At 40.4% G+C, this 10,939-nt stretch overlaps 1 long non-coding RNA gene across 1 annotated transcript in view; it reads right to left on the bottom strand.

Moving 5' to 3' along the window:
- LOC145547220 (uncharacterized) overlaps positions 1-10,670 on the bottom strand; it is a 140,159-nt gene extending 129,489 nt beyond the window's left edge. Inside the window, exons 1-3 of the long non-coding RNA XR_014083650.1 lie at positions 10,568-10,670; positions 9,195-9,240; positions 8,795-8,898 (exon numbers count right to left, since the gene is read on the bottom strand). This is a non-coding gene — a long non-coding RNA (uncharacterized LOC145547220). The remainder of the gene's footprint in view (positions 1-8,794; positions 8,899-9,194; positions 9,241-10,567) is intronic.
- Between the last annotated feature and the right edge of the window lie 269 nt (positions 10,671-10,939).

Raw genomic sequence — 10,939 nt, forward strand, 5'->3', positions numbered from 1 at the left:
TTGGCAGGAGTGTAGAAGAAAATTTGCAACATTTACCAAAGTCTTGAAAATGTGGATTTTGAATGTCCCAATGGTTCCACTTACAGGAATGTGTGTTAATGACATGTTCAAAGATATATGAAAAAGATGTTCATAACAGGACTGTTTATAGTAGCAAAAAATATAAAAGGAACAACCCAAAATCTATAAACAGGGTAAGGAAAACATGGTATATCTATAAAGTGAAATATTATGTAGCCAATCAAAATAAACACTTAAGAATATATATATATAGACCTAGAAAGATACTCATCAAAAAAAATTTAGACAAGAAATTTCACAGTAGAAGTCATCTCATTTTTTAAAAAGTAAATGTGTATATGTGTGCACGCACACACCCTTGTATATTGAAAACTCTGAAAAAATGTACACAGCAAAATGATGCTGGTGGTTATGGTAGATAATGCTCCCATCCTGCCTTGGGTGGGGGTAGACATACTTCCTTGCAACAGTAATGTTGGGCTTGGCCTCGTGACTTGTGCCAAGCAATGAAATATGAGCTAATAGCTCATCTATCCAAGCTAGTGCTTTAAAGGTGAGGGTATGGCTTTGGTTCAGCCTCTCACTCTTCCTCTCTGCTGTGAGGGTGGGATTGTCACCGTGCAGCTCCTTTAGCCTGAGATTCAGAACAGGATGCCATGTGGGACACATCCCAGAACCTGAGCTTATCCACAGCCAAACTGCTATCCTCCAGGAGCAGGAGGGAAAAATAAAGTTTGCTTGTGGGGTCACAAATGACACACACTAAGCCACTGCTAGTGTGTGTCATTTGGTACCAGAACAAATTTAAGAAATACGGTAACTGTTGATAACCAATAAAAGTGTATGGAAACAAAAAAAGAAAGAAATATGGTAACTATCACTAGGTGATTTTTTTAATTGAAATTACAAGTAATTTTTACTTTTAAAAAACTTATATATTTCTGTATTGTCTGAAATTTTAGCAGTGGTTATGACTTACTTTCATTATCAAAAAAGAAATAAAGTTATAAAAATAAGGTTTTCTGATAAAAACATTACTGAAAATGTATGAAAAAACCAAAAGTGGACCATAATCTCACCATCCATAGATTATCTCTCTTGACAATTATATCTCTCTTGACAGTTATAGAATATGTATTTCTAGTTTTTTTTCCCCTATGTTTTTAATTATTTGAGCTCATACTCTATAAAAATTTTTTTTCTCTGCTGTTGGAACATAAGTATTTTCTTATGCTAATAAATTTGTTATGTTATGGTAACAAATAATATCATATAATGACAATATATTGTCTATTTTATAAATGTGCCACACTTAATTCTCCTTTGCTAAATATTTGGGTTGTAAGTTTTAATGATATAAGTAACTGTAAGGGCCATCTTTGTACACTGAATATTTTTCTTTTTTTTTCCTTAAATTAGTTTATTTTCTATTTTTTAACTTTACAGTATTGTATTTGTTTTGCCATACATTGACATGAATCCACCATAAGTGTACATGTTTTCCCCTTCCAGAACCCCCCTTCCATCTCCCTCCCCATTGAATATTTTTCTATATGAAAAACTATTTCCTCAAGAGTGGGAAAAATTTAAGACGTGTGTGTGTGTGTGTGTGTGTGACGCGTTGCTCAGTAATGTCCAACTCTTTGCAATCCCATGGACTATAGCCTGTCAGGCTCCTCTGTCCATGGGATTTTCCAGGCAAGAATACTGGAGTGGTTGCCATTCCCTTCTCCAGGGGATATTCCTGACCCTGGGTCTCTGGCATTGCAGGCAGATTCTTTAACGTCTGAGCCACCGTACATGCTGCCAAATTGTTTGACGAGTAAAAATTTGATGAAGAAAAAAATGATAGAGGAGTGTAAATAAAGGTTTGGGGCCATACTAAGTTGGGCGAAAGAGGAGCAAGTTTACTCATACTGCTGCATGGGGTAAGGAGCTTTAACTTGATGATATCAGCATGAGGGGAGCCATTGCAGGTCCTTGTGAAAGGATGAATAGAAGGAACATGACATTTTAGGGTGATTTCTGGGCCAGCTATACTCACTGTGAACTAGAAGGTACACGGGGGTTAGAGACAAAAGTCTGGCACTGCTCTGCTTAGTCACTCAGTTGTGTCCAACTCTATGTGACCCCATGGACTGTAGCCCACCAGGCTCCTCTGTCCATGGGGATTCTCCAGGCAAGAATACTGGAGTTGGTAGCCATTCCCTTCTCCAGGGGATCTTCCCAACCCAGGAATCAAACCTGGGTCTCCCACATTGCAAGCAGATACTTTACCATCTGATACTTCCCACCAGGGAAGACCTAAAAGTCTGGCTAGGAAGTTGTTATAGTAGGCTTTGGTACAGGTGATGAACGTCTGGCTTAAGGTGAGGGGAGCAGGAATACTAAAGACATCTGAAACACAGTTACATACAATATAATAAGAGTACTGGTCCTTTGCAAATTCATTATCAGCAGGTTCATTAAGTTTCTCCACAGCTAGGCTCTGACAGAGAAAAGATTTTGATGGGCTTAATATCCATTCATTTGTTGTTATTGCTGTTTTTCAGCAAAAAGGGAGACCAGAGCTATGCTTCTGCTTAACATTTGGTCATCCTAAAAGCTAACTAGGAATTTTTTCAATTTCCCACAGAATAACCTGTTTTTGCTGTTAATGACATGGGGAGAAGCAGTAATCTAGAAATCCTGAAATCAGAAAACCACATCAGAAAATAACCCAGTCCTAGACAATTCACAAATGTCCAAAGAAGGCCCATCTTTGGGATGAATCTGGAAGACTCTGAGTTCATCTTACTTTCTTTACTCATAGTTGTCATTTGTACTGAAGTTTGGGGAATTCTAGTTTTGAAGGAACACAACAAAATCAATTGATCCTTGAACAGAAAGAGAGATTGGAAGAAATTTACAGTATTTTTTTCATTGAAACTGACACTACATGAAACTCTGATTTCATTCATATGCAATCATTACAAAATATGACAGAGAGGACAGATGAAAAAACAGTAATGACAGCTCAGGAGAACATCACTGGGTTTCATTGGAAATGTATGGCTTGAGCATGAGGACAAAGCCAAGAGCATTTTTCCTGAAATGTAGACTGAGTTCACAGATGTTATAGAATCACTTTTAAATTAGAGGAATAATCTTTTCAAAATGCTTGTCTGTACAAGCTTTTAGAACTGTGATGTGTCAGCCAAACATATACCAAATGAAACTTCATTTTTAAGGATAAACATAAGTCCTTCCTTGAGGTGTCGCATGAATGGGATATTGCAGGCGCTTTCATTTGATGCTCCAGAGGATATGGAATTGGCATGAATGAGTGATTTTCAAATTTATCTAGTAGAAATGTCAAAACATTGACAGCAAGAATATTTTTCATACCCATGTAAAGAAAATAACAGAAAAATGGCAAATTAAAAGCAATGAATTCAAATTGAAACTAATCAAAATAGAACTTAGCTATGAAACATTTCAGCCCCCTTCCTAAAAGTCCTAACCATCACAGAAAGAATTATAAAGATAATTCAATGAAATCATTTTTTAAGTGTCCTTCTTACCTCAAATATTTACTCCAGGGACTTCCGTGATGGCCCAGTGGTTAAGAATTTGCCTGCCAATTCAGTGGACACAGGTTCGATCCCTGGTCTAGAAATGAAGATCCCACATACTGCAGGGCAGCTAAACCCTCACATCCTAGAGCCCGTGCTCCACAACAAGAGAAGCCACTGCTATGAGAAGACCATACAGCGCAACAAAGAGTTGCCCCTACTAGCTGCAACTAGCAAAAGCCCATGTGCAGCAGTGAAGCCTCAACTCAGGCAAAAATAAAACAATTAATAGTTTGTTATAAAAAAAAAAAATTACTCTAAAGTTTAAAACCATCCTCAGATTTCTTTTAACTCATTCCTTTCTCAGTAGAAAATTTGTGCCACAGTTTAAAAATATCTTCCATCACATTAGTTCCTACATATTTCATATATTACCTCAAAAGCAAGAATTGAATCAGTGAGTAGTAGGGTCTAAGCTAAAAATCATAGAAATCAGTATATATTTCTACAACTAGTTCAAAGTATAAATATTTGGTCTCAAAGAATTTCTGTTTTTGCCTAAAGACTAATCTTATCTGTGTGTGTGTGTGCACGCGTGCTTGGTCGCTTGGTCATGTCTGACTCTATGACCCTATGCACCGTAGCCCACCAGGCTCCTCTGTTCCTGGGATTCTCCAGGTTTGACCCAGGGATCAAACCTGGCTCTCCTGCATTGCAGGTGGATTCTTTACCATCTGAGCCACCAGGGAAGCCCAATCTTGTCTAATAAACCTCAAATAAAGCAAAACTTTGCTGGGAGAAAACTTCAATTAGTCCCACTCCCTTCCAAAAAAAAAAAAAAGCACTCTCTCTTTCCATCTGTCCCCCTAACCAGGCAGCACAGGGATGTCTGGTTCAAAAGTTTAACATGGTATTTTTATTCCCAGCACACCAAAGAATAACATCCTTTAGTGCTGTCTCAGAAATTTTGGAGCACCATTCAAACACATCAGGCTATTTGTTGAAGAACATGTGCTAAAACCCTGGAACTCAACCTCAAAGTCTGTCCTAAAAAACAGCCCAAATATTCGGGCCTTTCCAAACAAAATCAGTTTATGATTAAAATCTCACCAAGACCAGGCCTTTTATTTTGACAAGGAAAAAAACACTTTAGGTATTTTCATATGGTCAAGTTTCCAGAAATAGCAGCTTCGGATGCATATCATCTGGTAAATTGGCAGCAGCATGATCCCAAACCTCCTCTAGGGAAAAATCACGCAAAACCTGGAAAAGGAATCCTAAATGTAGGTGAAGGGTCAACAGTGTAATTTCTAACAAGTACCTGTTCCCACATGCAGTGGAGAAATCAAGAGTACAGGTTTGAATCTGGTGAACCTAGATTCAAACTCTACCAGGAACCAACCCTAGAATCTTCTTCCTTCCTAAACTGAAGTTGTGCTTTCACAGAAGAAAAAAATCCACCCTACTACAGGTACACAAAGGCGCCCAGGTATTCCTTCCCCAAAATGGTTCCATGATTCACTGCTTATAAATAGCTTGCAAATAGCTGTGAAAAGAAGACAAATGAAAGTCAAAGGAGAAAAGGAAAGATATACCATTGGAATGCAGAGTTCCAAAGAATAGCAAGGAGAGAAAAGAAAACCTTCCACAGTGATCAATGCAAAGAAATAGAGGAAAACAATAGGATGGGAAGGACTAGACATCTCTTCAAGAAAATTAGAGATACCAAGGGAACATTTCATGCAAAGATGGGCACAATGAAGGACAGAAATGGCACAGACCTAACAGAAGCAGAAGATATTAAGAAGAGGTGGCAAGAATACACAGGAGAACTATACAAAAAATATCTTCATGACCCAGATAATCACGATGGTGTGATCACTCACGTAGAGCCAGACATCCTGGAATGCAAAGTCAAGTGGGTATTAGGAAGCATCACTACGAACAAAGCTAGTGGAGGTGATGGAATTCCAGGTGAGCTATTTCAAATCCTAAAAGATGATGCTGTGAAAGTGCTGCACTCAATATGCCAGCAAATTTGGAAGACACAGCACTGGCCACAGGACTGGAAAAGGTCAGTTTTCATTCCAATCCCAAAGAAAGGCAATGCCAAAGAATGCTCAAACTACCGCACAATTGTACTCATCTCACATGCTAGCTCAAAGTAATGCTCAAAATTCTCCAAGCCAGGCTTTAACATTACATGAACCATGAACTTCCAGATGTTCAAGCTGGATTTAGAAAAGGCAGAGGAAAGAGAGATCAAATTGCCATCACCCATTGGATCATCGAAAAAGTGAGAGAGTTCCAGAAAAACATCTACTTCTGCTTTATTGACTATGCCAAAGCCTTTCACTGTGTAGATCACAACAAACTGTGGGAGATTCTTCAAGAGATGGAAACACCAGACCACCTGACCTGCCTCCTGAGAAATCGGTATGCAGGTCAAGAAGCAACAGTTAGAACTAGACATGGAACAACAGACTGGTTCTAAATCGGAAAAGGAGTACGTAAAGCCTGTATATTGTTACCCTGCTTATTTAACTTATATGCAGAGTACATCATGAGAAATGCTAGGCTGAGTGAAGCACAAGCTGGAATTAAGATTGCCGGGAGAAATATCAATAACCTCAAATATGCAGATGATACCACCCTTATGGCAGAAAGAGAAGAACTAAAGAGCTTCTTGATGAAAGTGAAAGAGGAGAGTGAAAAAGTAGGCTTAAACTCAACAGTCAGAAAACTATCATAGCATCTGGTCCCATCACTTCATGGTAAATAGATGGGGAAACAATGGACACAGTGACAGACATTATTTTGGGGGGCTCCAAAATCACTGAAGATGGAGACTGCAGCCATGAAATTAAAAGATGCTTGCTCCCTGGAAAAAAAGTTATGGCCAACCTAGACAGCATATTAAAAAGCAGAGACATTACTTTGCCAAAACGGGCTGTCTAGTCAAGGCTATGGTTTTTCCAGTAGTCAGGTATGGATGTGAGAGTTGGATTATAAAGAAAGCTGAGCGCGGAAGAATTGATGCTTTTGAACTGTGGTGTTGGAGAAGACTCTTGAGAGTCCCTTGGAGAGCAAGGAGATCCAACCAGTCCATCCTAAAGGAAATCAGTCCTGAATATTCATTGGAAGGACTGATGCTGAAACTGAAACTCCAATACTCTGGCCACCTGATGCAAAGAACTGACTCATTTGAAAAGACCCTGATGCTGGGAAAGATTGAAGGCGGGAGGAGAAGGGGACGACAGAGGACGAGGTGGTTGGATGGTATCACTGACTCTATGGACATGAGTTTGAGTAAGCTCCAGGAGTTGGTGATGGACAGGGAAGCCTGGCGTGCTGCAGTCCATGTGGTCGCAAAGAGATGGACACGACTGAGCAACTAACTGAACTGAACTGAACTGATCCAATGCTTTCAGGAAACTCTGGGTCAAATATTTTAAATGTTTCCTTTCTTACAGGACTTCTCAGAGCATTTAATTTGCTAATATGCAATGAAGATTGCTCATTTCCTAACTTCTTTGACCATGGGTGCTCTGGTACTGGAGAAGGCAATGGCACCCGACTCCAGTACTCTTGCCTGGAAAATCCCACGGACGGAGGAGCCTGGTAGGCTGCAGTCCATGGGGTCGTGAAGAGTCGGACACGACTGAGCGACCTCACTTTCACTTTTCACTTTTCACTTTCACGCATTGGAGAAGGAAATGGCAGCCCACTCCAGTATTCTTGCCTAGAGAATCCCAGGGACTGCAGAGCCTGGTGGGCTGCCATCTATGGGGTCGCACAGAGCTGGACACGACTGAAGCGACTTAGCAGCAGCAGCAGTAAAGAATTTCACTGGCCTTCCCAAGCGGCTCAGTGTTAAAGAATTCACTGTCAATGCAGCAGTCGCAGGTTTGATCCCTCGATCAGAAAGATCCCCTGGAGAAGGAAATGTCAATCCACTGGAGTATTGTTGTCTAGAAAATTCCATGGACAGAGGAGCCTGGCAGGATATAGTCCATGGGGTTGCAAAGAGTCGGACATGATGGATCAAGTCCACAGTAAAAAATTTCACTAGATAATGAAATCTTTTTTGAGTTTAGGAAGAATCTAACTATTTAACTATTCATCTATTTGACACAGGATCAACCCTAGAATGCTAAACAATGCCATACTTGTTCTCCTTCCTCCAATTCACTTTCTCATGTTCCTAAACTTGAGGACTTCCCTAGTGGCTCAGCTGGTAAAGAATCCACCTGCAATGCGGGAGACCTGGGTTTGATCCCTGGGTTGGGAAGATCCCCTGGAGAAGGGAACGGCTACCCACTCCAGTACTCTGGCCCGGAGAATTCCATGGACTGTATAGTCCATGGGGTCGCAAAGAGTCGGACACAACTGAGCAACTTTCACTTTCACTTTCAAACTTGAGGGATGTCTATTGTCCATCCCCACAATCCCTGCTTCCCTACAGTGGTATTTAACTCAAAATCAGAGGCAGAGAAATTTCAACTGGCCCTTGAGGTCCTTTGCCCATAAGACTTGGGGGATCTTCCTGCAAGCAGTGTCCTGGATCTGCCAAAAGTTTCCCACATCTCCTGAGAGACAAACGTGTAAGACATAAATAGTTGGAGCTGACGTAGTAAAGGAGAAAATGGATATGATCACATTTACTGTCTTAAAACGGAAACAATTATTTTTATTTTTACATCATTGTCAGCCCTTTTTATATATCACCATGCACGATTAGACACTTAATAAATACTTTTTAGTACTGTAATGATTGAATCCAAAAATCCATCATGTAAACTGAATCCATACTTTCAATCCTTCAATTAAGTTTCTGAACCACAGAGATATGGAATGACATGTAAAGTGGGAAGATGTGGGAGCAAAGAGAGGTGTTGAAGCAAGCAATTAAGTAAAAGAGTCTGAAGCCCAGACGCACTGGTTTTACAAGTTGAGATTTGCTCCCGCAGGGCCCAGAGATGACATCATGGGAATGCATATCAAAATCAGCAATGAGGTTATGTGGTCGAGAACCCCAAACCCACCTAAAAAGCCCGAGTACAAGTGTTCATTAGTGAGCTAGTGCTGCCAGGTATAAGAAGACAAGAGAACATTCTAGATTAGCCAGAAATGTGAGCAATGACAAGGAAAGGGGGTCAACTATGAAAAGGAAAGAATAGGAAGGAGTTAAAATGGCAGAGGTTATCCCAATTTGGTACCATCAGAATTTCTGCTCTCTGGAAAGACTTATGACATTTGCATCTGTCTTTAAGAGTGACAGCTTCTGTGGGTCCCACGCTTCCTGGAAAGAGTATCCCAGGCCCTGTTGGTTCAAGAAGGAACAACAAAACATCAGCAACCCCAAAGCACCAGCTGATGCTACTCCAAGTCTATCTGGAGACCCCACGGAAAGGAAAAAGAGTCAGGGTGACTTAAGAAGCAGGTCTCAGGCTATCTGCCCCAAGGAAGAGGAGACTCTAGAGAGGGAGGCACTTAATTCCCACTTATAGCCCCTAGTCAACCTTAATTCAAGGTTGAAATTGGGGTGAACAATTCCCAGATATGATAACCTTTAGAAGGATGCAGTCTTCTAGGGGTGGTAATTAATATGAAAATTACCTCTGGGCACTCGAAGCATTTTTTTCTCGAGTCTTCACAGTCACATCTGTAAGAAAAGAGGAGCAAGAGAAATGATGAAGTTGAAGGTGCTTTGAAACTGGCAATACAGAACAGGAAAGGTCTATTCAAGACAAGCCACATACAACCTTTATGATGTGTGTGTGTGCATGCTCACTGTCATGTCCGACTCTTTGAGAATCCATGGATTGTAGCCTGCCAGGCTCCTGTGTCCATGGGATTTCCCAAGCAAGAATACTGGAGTGGGTTGCCATGCCCTCCTCTAAGGGATCTTCCCCACCCAGGGATTGAACCGGAGTCTCTTGTGTCTCCTGCCTTGCTGGCAGATTCTTTACCACTAGCACCACCTGCGAAGCCTGTAACCTTTATGATAGCTCTTACTGTTGAGTGACCGCAGCCATCCTCAGGCAACCTAATAGACTCAATTCCCTCTCACATCCTCCAGAAATGCCAAAACCATCCTGGATTTAATCAAAAGACCTATGTTTATTCAACATACTTAGCTCGAGAAAGATAATCCAGGGAACCCAATGCCTTCTTTTCTCTGTGTAGCCACTTGCATTTTCTTAGTTATGTTTTTACTTTCTATGTGTCCAATTTTATTTTCAATGATTGACCTGGATTTTAGGTTTTAATAGCCTAAATATCAGATTTTGTTAGTTCAGCTGTATAGTTAAAATGCTCTTACTCTTTTGCTCTTAATTAATGGATACCATTCAACAATGAAGGATTCTGTTTAATCTTTCTTTTAAAATGAGTTTTAAATTATTCTTTGTTTGCACATGGCCCAAGAGAAGCTTTTCTGGGAGGGCTGGTAGACAAAGTGGTACAAGTCCACTTCCCTTAATAGACAAAGATTCCCTGTGATGGTAAAAGAGAGAATTTCCCCACCTGGTAGTTATTTAGGAAACTGATTTTTAACCAAATCACAGGATTTTTACACATATTAAATTCCACCTTTGTTAGTTTTGACCTGGCAATTCAGCCTAGACATCCACTTTTAAATGAAGTTTTTATTGTTGTTTTCTTTTTTTAAGACTTTGTAAAAAATAAAGATATAAAAAGTCAAAAGAGGGTCTAGTCCTCTCTTTCTCCAGACCCCAATGTGCTACAGCCAGAAAACACAGGTTTTTTTCTTATCTACTCCAAACTCAATTTGGAGGAATACCCTCAAAAGCTGTCTTCTTAACACTATGTATCCAGATATGATATTTTTCTGAAAATAACCCCAAAAAGCCAGATGCTGTTTTGACCATCTACATGTTTCAGAGTTGATGGGGACATCAAAGAGAGCCCAGCCCCCAAACACACACACCTTGGCCTGTAGACTATAAAAATTTATTAGGTGAGCTCACTTTAGGGTATTGCTGAATTCTTTAGCTGGCAGTGATCTTGGTTTCCATCAGGGACAAGCTGCCTTAAAATAAGGCCCTTGAAAGGACTTACTCCAGACCCTCAGGGAAAGGAGCTGCCAAGTAATTTCAGGGGAGAGTTCAGTTGCTCCGGAAACAGGTTTTGACAATGGCTCTGTGTGCCAAAGGGCTAAGCTCGTGAGGGCACCAGGTTCCCGCCCCTCAAGGATACTTGAGGCTCTGCTCTCCAAACAGATGACTTCATTCTGACAACAGGGCTTTTTCTTTTTTTTTTTTCCCAAGAAGCTGCCAGTTCATACACATTATAAAGTAAATTCTCTCGTTGACACTGGAGTGGCAGGAACTACAAACACT

Source organism: Giraffa tippelskirchi, chromosome 4 (assembly GCF_054371585.1).
Source record: "Giraffa tippelskirchi isolate mGirTip1 chromosome 4, T2T-mGirTip1v1.2.pri, whole genome shotgun sequence".
NCBI lineage: Eukaryota > Metazoa > Chordata > Mammalia > Artiodactyla > Giraffidae > Giraffa > Giraffa tippelskirchi.